The sequence below is a fragment of the Schistocerca nitens genome, unplaced genomic scaffold (genome assembly GCF_023898315.1).
Source record: "Schistocerca nitens isolate TAMUIC-IGC-003100 unplaced genomic scaffold, iqSchNite1.1 HiC_scaffold_465, whole genome shotgun sequence".
Taxonomy (NCBI): Eukaryota; Metazoa; Arthropoda; class Insecta; order Orthoptera; family Acrididae; genus Schistocerca; species Schistocerca nitens.
The window spans coordinates 617435-634473 of record NW_026045998.1 but is presented as its reverse complement, the minus strand read 5'-3'; the positions used below and the strand labels follow the sequence as shown (position 1 = coordinate 634473).

The window sequence follows — 17039 nt, the reverse complement described above, 5'->3', positions numbered from 1 at the left end:
ATACATCACATGGAACGAGGGAATTGCATGAGAATAGATTTAAAATGGTGGTAGGGACATGGTTGAAAGAGAGAGCATTCTATAGCATAAGTGAATTCCTACATAATGAAAAAATGATCCTCTATTATTATAAATGTGATTGCGATCAAAGGAACTGTAATTTGTCATACAACCATACTGACCTTTTGTATAATCATATACCATATGTTAACATTTGTGTAATCATTTGTACCACAATCTGTATAACTATGTAACTACTGACCTTATGTATAATCATTTATATAACCATCTGACGATGCCTATACAACACAACAGTTGTCTACAGGCAAATAAATAAATAAAAATAAAAAATAGATAAAATAAACTGAAATGTTACATTCTTCTGCAATCTCTATCACAGTCATTCATCGATTGGCACGCACAGTTTCGCCGAGGTTCCTGACACGAATGCTGTCACTAGGTGTTGAAGGCCTCCTTAATGTGGGTCATCTCTAACTTCCATCCGGCCATTTTTAAACCGTGTGAACCATTTGTAACACCGAGTATGGCTTAAGCGCTCATCATTGTAGGCTTCCTGCATTATTTGTTGTTTTTCTGTAAAGGTTTGCTCAAGTTTCAAAATTTAATGCAGGCACAATGCTCTTCTAACTCTGCCATCTCAAAATTCACAAAGAGAGAGACAATGTTCTACTCAATAAAGCACGAAGAAAGAAACTAATCAGGTATACAGTGACAAAACTTCCAACACTTAGATTTTTAAACGCAGGCATGTTCAGGGATGCCAATCGCATTTTGCTCCAACAAGCCATAGCTGCGAAATTACAAATGTTCTGGAATTTTTGAACATATCTCGTATTTGCCATGATAGACTGGTATAAAACTATATCCTTTGAAAAATGCAGCCAGCAAGAAAATAGTTACTAAATCACAAAGGGCTGATTTCATGCTGTAGGCATACAAAAAGATATTTTTCTCATACTGGAAGGCAATTCACATCAAAAATATGTAAAGAATTTTTTGAAGGCTACAACAGAAAAAACCATTTGTACTTATCACGCTGTAATCCAACTGAGTGATAAATGAGAGAAATAAGCCGTTTGTGTAGAATATACTGCAGCAAGGATCATTCAGATGGGTTAGAATGTATCAGTAGTTTTGAAGATGTGTTAAATAGCTCACTATGTGAACTTTTGTACAACAAGAAACCTGCTTACCTCATTAGTGAACTGCTTGAACTCCCTGCATGCAAAAGCAGGTGTCACTGAGAGATGATATTGTAAGAGAAACTATGAAACAATGTTACAGGAGAAAGCAGGGACCTGACAGGAAAGTAAAAGCCACATGGTTTAAAATTGGAGTTTTAGTTCTAGCAAGGACAGTAAATAGTGAGATTAAGAATTTTTTTTATATATTTACATAGGGCCTTTCAAAATTTTTGAATACCCCCACCCTACTGCTACTGGATCATTTACGTCAAATCAAAGAAACTTTATGGGCTCAGAAATGTAACACAATGGAAACCATACAGGAATTCAGACTAGGCTGATACTATTTACTCACCAATTTGTTTATTCAGACATTATACAAATTTGAAATTGGTTTCAGGCACATATGATAATTACATACACCCTGGAGAGAAAGGAAAAAAGTACTTTCAGGGAGATGCACGCTCTTTATGGATTGTGTGTGGCAAGAGCAGAACTCTAGCCATGTGACATTGTCTTCAACATAAACACGGTTTATGATGTCACATTCCTCTATTCTTTTCTTTATAGCTTTTCTATACACAAACTGTACACATTGTGTACAAAACTTGCAATATATGATTTACATACACTTATTTTTATCATTCACATACGTATTTGAAACTCCTAATATTCGTTTTGCACCTATACTATCAACCTATTATTGCACCAAACTATGTATTCCTGTTGGATGTAAACTGCTGGTATGCTGTTTGTGTCAAGAATGAAAACAATTCCTGATGTATTTCCCTTTAGACATAAGAAAACTTACAATAAATCATTTATACTTACCTATCTGAGTGTCTGGTAAACAGTTTGCGACATCTGTTGCTCACATGCTTATATAAATTTACACTGGTCACTTTGTTTATTGTCAGTCAATTTATTACAAGCATGGCTGTACGGATTCAACACTGCGTATTCCTTACATTGTCTGTATGAACCAACACTTGCCACTTTGCTTATTGTTAGTCAATTTATTACACCTGTGGTTAAATGAATTCACTAGCTATTTTCTTATTTTTCACAGGCTTACGAGAACTTACTCAAACAATGAAAAATCCAGGATGGAATGTAACAGTATTACAAAAAGGAAAGTTGTTACCTTATAGCAGAGATGCTGAGTCGCAGAGAGGCACAACAAAAAAAAAAAAAAACTGTCACAAAGCTTTCGGCCAAAAAACACACACACACACACTCTCTCTCTCTCTCTCTCTCTCTCTCTCTCTCTCTCTCTCTCTCTCTCTCTCTCTCTCTCTCTCTCTCTCTGCCAGCAGCAGCAGCACCAGTGTATGATGGGAGTGGCGACGGGGAGGGAGGAGTAAGGAGGAGGCTAGGGCAGGTGTGACGGTACGTCACATTAATGGACATTTGGAGAAAGGGAAAGGAAGTTTTTGTTATGAGACGTGTGAACTATAAATTTTCAAGACTGTGTACGTGTGTGCGATGTATAACAAATAATAATGTAAGTTGTTATCAAAACACAAATATTAATTGATGTAATTAACAAAACAGTTTTTCTGGTATAATCTCTGTGTAACATAAGACATGAAGATCAGAGAAAATGCTTTGATTGAACTAGCTCTCAGTTTTGTTTCGTCTGGCAGTAGGCCACCATTCTAGTGCTGTCTGATAATTGACGTAAGTTGTATCTGTATTTTTGAAAAATATGATAGAAATTGTAATTAGAAAGTGAGTATTATTGACTTTGTTGTCACCTCTCATGATCGCAACCACTCATTATAATTAACAAAGTTTTTACAGAACTTTGTAGTGCAGAGAGGTCATCTGCCCTAAGCAGGATTTATTCGTCCATTACTCTGATGATTCATGTTATTAAATGTAAATGCGAGAGACTTCTCAATTTTGAACTTTCATTAATTTAGAAGTTACCAAAATTCACAGCTCTGAATGAGTTCAATGTGTTCCATTTTGGCCGCCTAACGGCAGACGAGATTCTCTCCGGTTTTGCCTTGCAAATAATGAACAAGAAATACTGAAAATCATTACATTCCGCAATATTTCAGTTAATCTTTATGTAATTTGGTACATCAATAACCAGTACCCCCGAGACCCATATTAATAATTACAGTCTGCGTAAGAATACGCATATTTTCTTTTCTAAATAGCAGCGCACACGCAAACTATTTATTAGAAGGCGGTGAGTTGTGTGCTGTGTTTAAAAAAATATTATGACATACGTACTTCAGGGCAGCCGATGTCCGTAAGAGTGTTATTGCGGTGTAAGTTAATTAAGTCTCATGCTAGCCCACGGTATTTAAAGCCAACCCAAACCAAAATCATAAAATACATAATTATAAAAATATATAATTATCCCATGATAAAGTGCACCCAGACACACACACATCCACATATACACTTATACCGTGATACAGGGAGGGGGAGGGGGAGGGATTGTATGGTGGGGTGGTGGATAGTGAAGTGCTGCAGGTTAGACGGAGGACAGGGGAGAGAAGTAAAAGAACTGGATGTGATGGTGGAAGGGGGGATGGGAGAGGACGACGACTGACGAAGGTTGCGGCCAGGAGTATTATGGGAATGTACGATGTATTACAGGGAAAGTTACCACCTGCGAAATTCGGAAAAGCTGGTGTCGGTGGGAAGGATCTGTATGGCACAGACGGTGAAGCAGTCATCGAAATGAAGGATATCGTGTTTGGCAGCACGCTCAGCAACAGGGTGGTCCACTCGTTTCTCGGCCACAGTTTATCGGTGGCCGTTCGTGCAGACAGACAGCTTGTCGGTTGTCGTGCCCACATAGAATGCAGCACAGTGGTTGCAGCTTAGATTCTAGATCACAGGACTGGTTCCACAGGTAGCCCTGCCTTTAATGGGATAGGTGATGTTTGTGACGGACTGGAGTAGGTGGTGGTGGTGGTGGTGGTGGTGGTGGTGGTGGTGGTGGTGGTGGGAAGATGAATGGGACAGGCCTTGCATCTATGTCGAGGTAAGGGGTCGAATCCTAAATCCCTCACTTCATTCAGATTCACTGATGACATCTCTACCATCTGGATCGACGGTGAGGACGCCCTATCCCCATTCCTCCAGAACGTCAACAACTTCTGCCCCATCTGCATCACCTGGCCCTAGTCAACCCAGTGCCTCTGTCCACATCAAACCTACCAACCACCAGAAGTGCCTCACTTGGACAGCTACCACCTGTAATAGTATGAAACCAGCAGTGTTCCCAATAAAGGGCTAAACAACAGCTAAAGCAGTTTGAAGAGTTTTCATACAATGTGAATCCCATCAACTCGTAAGAACTTTATTAGTAAAAGAAAAAGGTTTGAAGGTTATTAAATATTAACAAATTTCTTTCAAAATACAGCATTTTGCAACAGCTGCCTTGAATAGGTGTGGGGTAGTTGACTTGATCATACTGCATATCTGTGCCATGTGCTAAGACTGAATAGCATAGAGTACTGATACCTTCTGGTTCATAGAAGACACAAGTCATGTATGTATGTATGTTTGAGACTTCATAGAATACCTGCAATGTGCACATTTGTAATGATAGTGACATGCCACTGTACAGGGTGGTTTTGCTAAATGATGACGAACTGGAGGAAATGATCCCTGAGAGAATATGGAGAAAAAACGTCACACGAACATTTGTACATCTACATACATACTCTGCAAGCCACCATACAGCGGAATGTATCCTGTACTACTAGTCATTTCCTTTCCTGTTCCACTCGCAAATAGAGCGAGGGGAAAAAAGACTGTCTGTATACCTCCGTATGGCTCTAATTTCTTGAATCTTGTCCTTGTGGCACTTGTGCAAAATATGTCGGTTTGCAGTAGAATAGTGCTGCTGTCAGCTTCATATGTCAGTTCTCTAAATTTTCTCAATAGCATTGCACGAAAAGAATGTCGCCTTCCCGCCAGGGATTCCCATTCGAGTTCCCGATGCCTCGTGTCGTTTGAACCTACCGTAACAAATCCAGCAGCCTGCCTTCGAATTCCTTCAGTGTTTTTAATGCCACCTGGTACGGATCCCAAACACTCGAGCAGTACTGAAGAATAGGTTGCACTAGCATCCTTTATGTACTGATGAACTGCACTTCCCACAATCCTCCCAATAAACTGAAGTTGACGATTCACGGTCCCTACTGCAATACTCACACGGTCATTCCGTTTCATATCACACTACGGCATTACACCCACATATTTAAATTAATTGATTGTCCCAAATGGGACTACTAATGCTGTAGCTGAGTGTTGCAGGTTTATTCCCCATACTCGTCCACATAACACAAATTTTTCTACATTTAGAGCCATCTGCCATCCATCACACCAACTAGAATTTTGTCAAAGTCCCCTTACATCTTCCTACAGTCACTCAACTTTTACACCTTACCCCACAGCATCGTCGGCAAATGACCACAGGTCGCTGCCCACACTGTCGTCAATCATTTATGTATATAGAAAATAATAGCAGCCCCATCACACTTTCCTTGGGCGCTCCTGATGATACCTTTGCTTCTGACAAACACTCACTGCTGAGGACAACTTGAGGTTGGAAATGCACGGTGTCTGCACTACAAGGTATTTATTAATTAATCGTACCTGCACAGTAACAGTGCAGCACACAACACGCTGTTAGGAGACTGCCATTAGACGAGGTGTTTGCAGTGGCCCCCATAGGCCTCTTAGCTTGTGTGAACACAGTGCAGTGGCGAGTGACAAACGTTCTCAAATGTGCCCTCTTGCAAACAAATGGCATCACAGGCAGCAAAAACGCATTGTTCCAGTGTCTGCACGTCTAAAATGGGCTCCACGTACACAACTTCTTTCAGGTAGCCCCACCGGTAGAAATTCAAAGGCTCGAGATCACGCAGTAGCCACATTACCATTCATACTACAAAAGGCATATCTTCCAGAAGGGGAAGGGGGGGGGGTCAGGCTTTCCTGTAGGAAAAGCAGATGTGCCTCGCTTGTGAGGCCTTTTGGGGGGACGACTGGTCACACGAGTCGGACAGTATTAGTACCCTTGTGGGTCACTGATACAAACAGTACATTGCCAGTTGCCCGGTCTGCTCTCGTGTGTGGTCCACCTTCATGTGGGTGTACCTCACTCGAAGTGCAATTCTGACTGTATCTCCGTAGAACCTCTTTTGCTCATTATTCTCTCGGCAACAGTTTCTTGTAGTCTCTTCCCATTCGGCAAAATCATCCTGTATTAATACTAATCTGTAACATACAGCCCAACCCACACACACTCTCAACCCATATTACTGCAGGGAATTAGCAGGGTTTAAACAAATGCAGTCTCATTTTTTGTGTGAATTTGTGATCACCATAGCTATAAGCTGTCGAAGTGAAACTTTTTTGTACACGCCTAGTACGACAAGGGTGGGATAGGCAGTGGGCTGCGCCCTCGTCAGGGGAACCGTGCCGGCACTCGTCCGAGGTAACTTAGCCGAGCCACAGAATTCGGGACGGCTGGATGGAGACGGCAGCCTCCACATTCCCAAACACGGGGCCACTCTGCGTAAAACAGTGCCGCCTCTTACAGTTTACGAACTGTGTACGTTACTGTTTGTGAAGACGTTCTTTAATAGCGTGAGAGGCTGGTGCTACACTGTTCATTTATTTCTCACTCAGTCATGGCACACAGTCCTCTCTTAACACTACACACACTGTCAGCAGATGATGGGATCTTAGTGACTATGTTTTGCTGCAGTTTGGCATTTCCTAGCCTGAAAAACTATGTCAGATCAGTAAGTTGTGCCAGTTAGAAAACATTCACACAGTTCACGGGTGACAGTTTAACGTACCGCGTTACACAACTCGGAGAGACGTAGTAACTCCTTTTTAACAGTTCAGCTCTAACTTAATAACGTAGATATACACGTGTAGACTACTAAACGCTACTGAAAATTACATGTCGGTTACGTTTAGACTACATAGCACGAACTGCACTAGAAGTTACATAAAGAGAGGTAGATTGTGTAATGTCTGCTCACTCAGGCTGTTGTTGCCATGCCTTTCTATAGACATGTGTAGTACAGGAAACAGGTCACAAACAGGGAGAGCCAGAAGGTACATAACCCTAAGTTCGAAAACATAATGGGGTGGGGAAATTGAGCTTCTTATCAGTAGGAATGTTGGTGAAATTTATGTATACAGACAGAGGCAGCGAGTGAAAATTTGTACCGAGCCCGGGAATCGAACCCGGGAGTCCTGCTTACTAGCCGGGCATGTTAGCGACTGAGCCACGTTGGGACAGCAGGCCACAAAACTGCACAGGTCACCCTCTCCTCAATCCAAATTCTCACTGCTACTTCAGTCTACTTTAAATTCCCCCCTACACACAAACAGAATTGCCGAGGCTATCCACGTTCTGGAAAAGCTCCTCAGCATCAAATGTAAATGGGTGATCCAGCCTGAAACTGAGATGCAGGTACTTATAAAAATGATGTGACACAATTTCAGAGACTTTACTGGTCTCATGTACCCTAGTAAGGAGCAGACTTGAGTAAAATTCCCAGCCTTGGTCCAAATTTTCACTCACCACTTCGGTCTGTATACATAAAATCATACCTGTCAGAGACCAGTGAAGTCTCTGAAATTGCGTCATTTCATTTGTATGTTGATGAATGTGTGTGTGTTGGCAACAGATAACTTTGGGGATAGATGTACAGCTTGTGGCATCCAAGCAGTTCACCACCCATTAACAAATATAATAAATGAATCCTGCACATCAGTGACATTTCCAGAGCAGTTAAAACAGGCAAGGGTTGTACCTTTGCTTAGGAAAGATAAAGCAGAACACGCAGAAAATTAGCGGCCCATTTCCCTGCTGTCTCCATTCACAAAAAAACAGAAGCAATTATGAAAGATAGATTAAAGAATTACCTGAATAAATACAATCTTTTAAGCGAAACAGTTTGGTTTCTGAAGTAACAAAAATATGTAGTCTGCCATAGTAGAATTCACAAAAGTTGTACTTGATGCTATTAATAAAGATGAGTGTGTCATAGCCATATTTTTGGATCTTTCTAAGGTATTTGATACAGTCGACCACAAGATTCTATTAAATAAATTAGAAGCATCAGGAGTAAGAGGGGTAGCTAATGACTGGTTTCGATCATACCTAACAAATAGGGTACAAACAGTAGAGATAACACATACTTCAAATAGATCTAACCATTTAGTAAAACACTTATCAGAACCAAAATACATTAATACAGGGATTCCGCAGTGTAGCATATTAGGACCAATACTATTCCTGATACGCATCAATGACTTTCCCAGTAGTATTACTCGTGGCGAAAAAATTCTCTTCGCTGATGACACCAATATTATAGTCGCTGAGAAAACGAGAGAACTCCTTGGAGACAAAGCAAATGAAACTCTAAAGGAAGTTTACGATTGGTCAATAAGCAATAAAGTGACATTTAAGATAAAGAAAACTAATGCCGTGAGTTTGTTTGAAGAGGGAAAATAACAGTGTTAAATTAAAGGTAGACAGCACCTCTATAAACTGTGTAACAAATGCAAACTTCCCAGGAATGAATATTGATTCTCAGTTGAAGTGGTGTGAACACACAAAGGTACTTTCAAACAGAATGTCATCAGCATGTTATGCCCTTACAATCCTATCATCAGTGTGTAACACGCAATGTCTTTTAGTTAGATACTATTCGTATGTACACTCAGTTCTTAGCCGTCTTTTTTGGGGAACAAATGTACAAAATATAAACACAATTTTCAAACTATAGAAAAAGAACCATAAGAATAATAACCAAAAATAGTAGTAAAGCTCATTGTAAAGATCTGTTCAAAACGCTGGAGATTTTGACTGCTCTGTGTGAGTACATTTACCAGTCAGTTGTATACATCAAAAATAACATTGGTAATTACTGCACAAATAGCTCCGTCCATGACCATGGAACAAGAGCTACACTCAACATTTACCAAGAAAAAATAAACATAAAACTCAAAACAGCATTTTCTACCAAGGAATAAAACTGTACAATAAGTTACCAAAAGACATTAAAGAAATTACAAAAATACACTTATTTAAAAAGGCAGCAAAAAAGTATGAGAGTAATCCCAAAATAAGGTCTCCTATTTCTGTATAAGTACATAGACCTGTTTATTTCTGCAATGGTTTACATCAGTTTACAGCTAGAACATTTAGCTATTTTTTGACATAATCACCATTTCTGTCACAGAATTTTTGTAGCTGATGTGGCAGTTTTTGTATGCCCATGTCATACCAGCTCACTGCCATGCCGTTTAGAAAGTTATAAATCTCTTCTTTCACCTCATCGTCGGAGCTGAATCGTTGGGGCCACAATTAACGCTGACAGGTACTGTGAGACTCTGAAAAAACTCCAACGAGCAATTTAGAACCGGAGAAGAGGAATGTTGACCGAGCGCGTACACATTCTCCGTGACGACGCTCACCCACACATCACTCGGCAAACCGTTGCTCTCCTGCAACAGTTTCAGTGCAACATAACCACCCACCAACCCTATAGTCCTGACTTGGCGCCCAGCGACTATCACCTGTTTCCTAGGTTAAAAGAACATTTTGCCGGAAAGACTTTTAGTCTTTCATCTTTGTTTTTATAAAATTTTTCCCACGTGGAATGTTTCCCTTTATATATATATATATATATATATAACAGACACACAAACAATGTTTACCTCTATATATATATATATATATATATATATATATATATATATATATATATATATATATATATATATATATATATATATATATATATATATATATAAAGAAAGATGATGAGACTTACCAAACAAAAGCGCTGGCAGGTCGATAGACACACAAACAAACACAAATATACACACAAAATTCAAGCTTTCGCAACAAACTGTTGCCTCATCAGGAAAGAGGGAAGGAGAGGGAAAGACGAAAGGATGTGGGTTTTAAGGGAGAGGGTAAGGAGTCATTCCAATCCCGGGAGCGGAAAGACTTACCTTAGGGGGAAAAAAGGACAGGTATACACTCACATACACACACATATCCATCCGCACATACACAGACACAAGCAGACATTTGTAAAGGCAAAGAGTTTGGGCAGAGATGTCAGTCACGGCGGAAGTACAAAGGCAAAGATGTTGAAAGACAGGTGAGGTATGAGCGGCGGCAACTTGAAATTAGCGGAGGTTGAGGCCTGGCGGATAACGGGAAGAGAGGATATGTTGAAGAGCAAGTTCCCATCTCCGGAGTTCGGATAGGTTGGTGTCGGTGGGAAGTATCCGGATAACCCGGACGGTGTAACACTGTGCCGAGATGTGCTGGCCGTGCACCGAGGCACGTTTAGCCACAGGGTGATCCTCATTACCAACAAACACTGTCTGCCTGTGTCCGTTCATGCGAATGGACAGTTTGTTGCCGGTCATTCCCACATAGAATGCGTCACAGTGTAGGCAGGTCAGTTGGTAGATCACGTGGGTGCTTTCACACGTGGCTCTGCCTTTGATCGTGTACACCTTCCGGGTTACAGGACTGGAGTAGGTGGTGGTGGCAGGGTGCACGGGACAGGTCTAACACCGGGGGCGGTTACAAGGGTAGGAGCCAGAGGGTAGGGAAGGTGGTTTGGGGATTTCATAGGGATGAACCAAGAGGTTCATGAGATCCATCCTTCATGAAATCCTCCCCACTCCACCAAGAGTGCCTTTCCGCCGTCCACCTAACCTTCGTAACCTCTTAGTGAGTGAGTGAGTGAGTGAGTGAGTGAGTGAGTGAGTGAAGTGTTATGAAACAATGTGTGTATAGTATGTGGCAACAGTGTGGCATTACATTACTTAATAAGTTGTTTGTAAGGAAAGTATTGTATACCAGCAGTAAATTTGATGATTGTCTCTAACTAGAAGTCTGCAGATGTATGTGTGTATGAATTACCTTATTTTAAATTGTAATAAACTTTTAAATACATTGACATGTCCTATATTCTTGTAAAAACAGATCTACAGATGAATAAAACTACTACTACTTCTTTTGATGTCAGTAGAGTTAGCTGTCTGCCAACAAATGTGCAGTTTTCTCCTGCTCGACATATGTTCATTCTTCAAAGTTACTTCAAATTGAAATTTTTCTTAAAACGTCAGGAAGTCTTTAGGCTAGTTTTTCTTGAAAGAAGGGTGCCTAACAACACAGATAAGATGGATAGTTGCAACATTTCAGAAAAATTGGTGTGAATGGATGTGATCGTTCCAACCGACCTTCAGTGTTGAGTGATGCTTCATTGGAAAACATCTGTACAGCACTGCTATGTTCACAAAGAAACTTAATATGAAAACTGTGTCAGCAAACTGGAATCTCTCTTGGGTGTTTTTTCAGAGCTACAAAGCACTTCAAACACCATCCGTGTGGCATTCAAATTGTGCATGAGCTTTGAGAACCTTATAAGAGGAGAAAGACTACATTACTTCTGTAGTGTCTGCATTTTATTTGCTACAATGTTTGGGTACTGTATTGTGTTTTCTAGTCTGATGAAGCAATGTTCCATCCAAGTAGCTACGTAAACAGCCAGAATGACAGATATTTAAGTTGAGAAAACCATCACTTTCAACATTCACGGAATTTGGAGATTGTTGTGCAATTCCACTCAAAATAATTGTAGACTTTTTTTTTACATGATAGGGGCTGAATGTTACAAGTACGTAAACGTTCAATTCGTAGCACTGGCAGAGGCTGCTGAATAACACTGCCGGCTCTAGCAAGAAGGCGCAACAACGCCACACGGCAGGAATCCTAACTAGCGTGGACTGCATTTTGTGTGTTACCAAAGACAATAATTTCATACAGCTGAATTTTAAAATCCCAAAAGTGGTCATGGTTTGAATAAATAATTATTAGTAAAACTGAAGCAAATATCTCTAAATTTTCAAAAAAGTAATGGTAAATAAAATAAAATGTACGTGAATTTTATGCAGATGACAGCTCTGAGTATATATTAGCATATTCGACAATATAATAGAGGAATTAGCTTCCCCCCCCCCCCCCCCCCCCCCAGAAACTCAACAGAATAGGAGCAGTGAGCCATAAGGAAATGAAAGTGTAAGGATTACTGCTAAGATTTTTTTTTCTTAAATTCTTGTGGCAACTTATTCAAAATGGATGCAGCAGAATACTGCACTCCTTTCTGCTTAGGAGTCAAGGAGGTGAGATCCACATTCACTGAATTTCTGCCTAGTATGAACTGAGTGAAGGCTGCTGATTCTTTGGGATATGCTCATATTATTAACAAAAAACATTTAATGTTTTATATGTTGAGAGGTCATTGTCAGAATTCTCGGATTCCGAACAAGAGATTCCTAAACCTATACCACATATTGCTCAAATCGTCTGTTTCTGAGCCAAAAATACCCTTTGTAAATGGGAAGACTTACCACACAGTACATTACCATACGTCATAAACAACTGGGGGGGGGGGGGGGGCGGCCTTTTGGCCCAAAGCTTATACATCTAGCAGTCTTTTTGTTGTGCCTGGCTCCTACTAAACATCTGCACTAAATGGTGAGTAGCAATCTATCCTCTTCAAAATATTGTCATTATTCCATCCTGGACCTAACATTGCTTGAAAAAAGATAATTGGACTAATTTTTGTGTTGGACTATCACTTGCAGATAAATATGCTGATTATAATGGTGAATACAGCAATGTTCACTTTTTAACAAGGTCCTGAATATGAGCTTCCTTTAACAGATAACTATCTATATGAACACCTAGCTACTTGAACTGTTCAAGACTCCCTAATCTTTTACCCATTATGAGTAATGAAAAAGTCAGTTTTAGTTAACTATGTATTAGAAACTATAAAAACTGAGTCTTACTGTGAGTCCCAAAACGTTCGATATTGGGTCCCTATCTGTTTCTTTTTTACGTAAATGACCTACCACTTGCTATTGATGTTCATTCAGTCTTATTTGCTGATGATACATCAGTTCTAATTGAAAATGAGGTATCTGAAAATATTCAAGAAAAAGCCAAAAATACTTTAGAAAAACTTGATTCTTGGTTCTATCAAAATGGACTAAAACTAAATGTAACTAAAACCAAAATGATGCAATTTGAAGCAAAATCAGTAGAAAAGGAGAGAAATAAAGATAACTTGCAATGATCAGGATATCACAGAAGCAAACCACATGAAATTCTTAGGCCTAAATCTTGACAAAAATTTAAATTGGAAGGTACACATAGATTACTTAGCAAATAAACTGAATAACTTACTATTTGCAAGGTGTATTTTCAGGTGCCACAAACATGGTTACCAGAAAGATAGTTTATCACTGCTACTTTGAGTCAGTTATTCGTTGTGGCATAATCTTCTGGGGAAATTCAGCAAATGTCACTAGGCTCCTAGTAATACAAAAGAAAGTAATTGGAAACATGTGTGTTAAAAAAAAAAAAAAAAAAAAAAACGGGAATCCTGTCGACCACTGTTAAAAAATTTTAAAATGCTATCTATCCCCTCACTTTACATATATGAGATGGTGGTGTTCCTATATAAAAATCAACATACACTAGACACTTCCCATTTTGACCACAACTACAGCACTCGCCACAGAGACAACTCCAAACTTCCAACACATCGTTTAAAACTTTATGCCCAAATGCCAAAGTATATGGGCTTAAAAATTTTCAATAAAATAAAAGGCAGTAATATATTTAAAATGGAGATTGGTTCACTCAAAAGATTGCTCTTTACTCTTCTGGTGGAAAAGTGTTATTATTCTGTCGACGAATTCATTGAGGACGGCTTCACAGTCTGAACACAGGGATTGTGTTACATGTATTATTTTATGTACACATGTAGTTGTAAGTTTGAAAAGTAAAATATAATGTAAACTTGTGACAGTTTGGTTGTCGTGCCTATCTGCGTCTCAACATTTCCACTATATGGTGAGTAACAACTTTCCTTTTCACAGTGTTGCTACATTCCATCCTGTATTTTCCACTGTGATTTAGAATCAATTTATTTGGTACTAGTCATGAACTCATATGTGTTGCAATTAATTGTCTCATACACTGACTATGTTGCACTCATCATCCTTCACTACCAAGCTAGTGCCGTCAGCAAAGCGATTAGATGGTATAAAGAAACAGCACTGACCCCCAAGGCACACCCTACTTCACTGTACCCTCATCAGACTCCACGTCATTGCTGTGGAGGAGGACATTTTGCTGTCAGTTCTTAACTGTACGATGCATGACAGAGGGTACCGTGTACGACAATAGTCATTTCTTTCTTGTCCCACTTGCAGGTAGAGTAAGGGAATAATGTCTCCTTATGAGCCCTAGTTTCTCATATCCTATCTTCACGATCCCTATGCGAGATGTACGCTGGTGGTAACAGGATTGTCCTGCAGTCTGCCTAAAATGCTGGTTCCCTAAACTTTCTCAGTAGTGTTCAATAAAAATGAATGTCTCCAGGGAAACGGCTCTTGAGTTACCAGCATGCTGATCAAACCTACTGGTGACAAACCTAGCAGATTGTGGCTGACTTGCTTCAATGTTTTTTTTTTTTTCCATTCTGACCTCCTGTGGATCCCAAACACTTGAGCAGTATTCAAGAATAGGTTGCACTAGCATCCTATATGCGGTCTGTAATATTATTGGGTTTCCGATGCTCTGTTTATGGAATATTTGTCATAAAAGAGAAGAACAGCTATTGAGCTGTAGTTGGTAAAATGTTACATTTTTGTAACGTGCATCTACACTAAGACGCGTGTCCAGCATAAACTACTTCAAATACACACTATGATCTGCTGGGCACCAATATTTAAATCATTGCTGCAGTGCTTGATCCTAACAAGATGTGAAACGTATGAATGATGAAAATTTGTATACATAGTTATGTTTACTTCTAGAGACTCAATTACCTTTTACTGTTTGGTTGCCGACATGTTAAAAAGCGCTGTGTAGTATGCCCACGAGTTATATTTTATTTTGAGTACTGAAAAACGTAAATCATTGAACAGACGCTTCAAAAAACGTGTGACATAATGAAATACTCACGCACGTGCCAGTACATTTAATTTTAAGAACTATTGGACAGACAAGAGAAGACATTGTTGAACATCGTGATGTAAGTTTCATGTTTCTTGAATATTTGTACCTCTTTAAGAATATATTGATGTCATAATGAAATCTTCTTCTTTCTATTCTTTTCTTTAAATAACCTCAGTGGCTTTCCAATGTATGTAAGCTACGTTACAGGTCAGCTCTTTATAGTGGCATCTTGATTGTTTTCGGGAGGTGACTAATGTGTTCAACCCCAGATTTGATAACCAATACCAAAAATCCACTTTCGTGCATTCATTTCCTTTTTTAATATTCAGTTAGGTCGCTTAGATATTTGCATCAGAGATTCAGATTGCGTGAAGGCAATCCGGGTTAAATGTCAGGTTCAAACCACCTTCGCGTAATCGAGCTGTATTCCTCCTGAACACAATCGAGACCCGACATGACACAGATCATCTGCTTTCTCTCTCTCTCTCTCTCTCTCTCTCTGACCCATACCAAAATCAGTAAAACAATTGCTGTGAGTATGGAATCTAGTGTAAATTGTATTCTTGAGATTATCAGCAATATATAATATCTCCTCATCACGTATAAATGCCACACATATATAAAAAATGCAATTTATACTAGAGGTCTCCTTTGCAGATGAACTATACTTTCCTGAAATTCTGCCAATAAAACGAAGTTGAGCTTCTGCCTAACCTACCATAATCCTCACAGGATTGTTCCATTCCATATTGCTTCAAAATGTTCTGCCAACACATTTAAACCACTTGACAGTGTCAAGCAGGACTCTAGTAATACTGTATCCAAACATCACTGGTTTGTTCTTCCCACTCATACACATTAACTTACATTTTTCTACATTAAGAGCCAGCTGCCATTCATTGCACCAACTAGAAATTTTGTGTAGGTCATCTCGTATCAATCTAGAGTCACTTATCTTCGACACCTCGTATCCGATGAGAGTCTTGAACAACTTAATTATTCACTCAGTCTCCCCCATGTCAGTACCACTGAAATGTACTTCAGATAGCAGCCTTGGGAAGCCATTTTCTAACAGATTTATGTGGTTACCTGTAGAAACTTCAGTTTTTATTTAATTCACATGCTTTATTCAGAGATTGTTAAACAAGTAAACAAAAAATACGTTTACTGTGTAATTACTTAAGCTGTTTACCAGACACTCCCAATATGACTGACCATTTGGTTTTAATTTTATCCTGAGAACTGGTTATTGTATCTGCATACTGGTACCACATGCTTTTTGCCTTCCTGATGACATCTTTATGCACCTACAGTACTTCTTGAATTGGACTACTGCATCTCGATTTTTGCTATCACTAATGTTGTTCTCCATTATATCTTTGTCTCCTCAGTCAGCCACCCAGGTTGCTTGTTAGTGCCTGTACCCTGTTCTAAACGTTCTAACTGAAAGCAAGTTTCAAAGAGTGTGAGATATGTGTTGGAGAAAGCATTATATATATTTTCTGTGTTACCTGCACAATAAACTTACCACCGTTCATCTTCTTTAATGAGGCTTAAAACAAGTTCTGTTGCCATTGGATTAACATTTGTAAATAGCTTGTAATTATATGAACCATGAAAGAGTATAAAAATTCCTTTTAGTGTTAAAATTTGTGGATTATGGTCTGAAGCCCTTTTATGAACAGAGTTCCCCTCTAGCAAGGAAGAATTCATGAAAATAATGTCTATAGTTGTCCTTCTGTTGCCCTGCTCTGTGGATGGAAAGAATACAT

General features: G+C 39.3%; 1 long non-coding RNA gene across 2 annotated transcripts in view; it reads left to right on the top strand.

Moving 5' to 3' along the window:
• LOC126232160 (uncharacterized) overlaps nt 1-17039 on the top strand; it is a 163038-nt gene that overhangs the window by 44348 nt on the left and 101651 nt on the right. The window contains exon 4 of one of the 2 annotated variants that reach the window (XR_007544669.1): nt 2275-2599. The exons of the other annotated variant lie outside the window; for it this stretch is intronic. This is a non-coding gene — a long non-coding RNA (uncharacterized LOC126232160). Of the gene's footprint in view, nt 1-2274; nt 2600-17039 lie in introns of those variants that run through there. 2 annotated transcript variants of the gene reach the window in all.